Raw genomic sequence first — 1052 nt, 5'->3', positions numbered from 1 at the left:
CAAGTTGATACCAGAGCCAAGATCACAAAGAGAGTGAGGAAATCTTTCTGTGAATATAGAGCAGTCTAGCACGAAACTTCCTGGATCAGGTAACTTCTCCGGAATCCTGCTCTGAATCATGGCACTAAATGTTTTAGAAACAAACACTTTCTTCTTCTTTTCTTTCTGACTCTGCATGGTCTGTTTCAAGAAGATAGCACCCATGTCTCTAGCCAGCAAAGCTCCTTCCTCAGGGCTCACTTCATTTTGGACCATCCTCTTAACACACCGCTTAAGCATAGGTGAATCACGATCTGCATGATCTAGAGGTATCTCAGTAACCACCTTTTCCATCATTGCCTTGCATCGAGCTTCTTCTATCTCCTGTTTAGACTTCCTAGGCTTTGGAAAAGGAACCTTAGGCTTGTAGATCTTTTCTGTAGATGGTCGCGGAGTTTCGGGAAAATCCGGTTGTGTCTGTGAGGAGTGTCGATCGACACTGGGAAGGTGTCGCTCGACATAGTGATCTGGTGTCGATAAGGTGGTCTCGATCGCGGTCGATATTGGTCCGTCGGGAGCCGAATCCACGAGAACTGGTGTTAGTGTCGATCGACACCGTGAGATGGTGTCGAGCGACACTTGCTGTGCAAGTGCAGTTTCATCATCTTCACTTGTTTCCTCCTCCCACACATTATCTCCATCTCTAATCAAAATGGCATTACACCCTTCTCGTTTTTTCACAAATCCAGTAGTCCGTGTAGCAAGAGTTTCTAACTTATTGGTATAAGTGCTCAGAGCTTCGATTTTGCCATTCAAGTCAGTGTACATGGCATCAATCTTCCCGTTGAAGTCCACTTTCATGTTCTGCTGACCCGCTAAAATCTGTTCTAGCATGGACTTCATCTCAGTATCTGTAGATGGAGAGGGAGGTGAGTGATAAGAAGAATTTCCATAGGTGCTGACGAAACTGCTGCTGCCTTTCTGACCATACCCATTATTGTATCGGTTACCCTGTGTGTTACCAAACTTCTGACCCAAATATCCAGCTCCACTGACGTAGTTCACGTCTTCTT

Source organism: Capsella rubella, unplaced genomic scaffold (assembly GCF_000375325.1).
Source record: "Capsella rubella cultivar Monte Gargano unplaced genomic scaffold, Caprub1_0 scaffold_6, whole genome shotgun sequence".
NCBI lineage: Eukaryota > Viridiplantae > Streptophyta > Magnoliopsida > Brassicales > Brassicaceae > Capsella > Capsella rubella.
The sequence above is the reverse complement of the archived record's forward strand: the minus strand, read 5'-3'. Positions refer to the sequence as shown.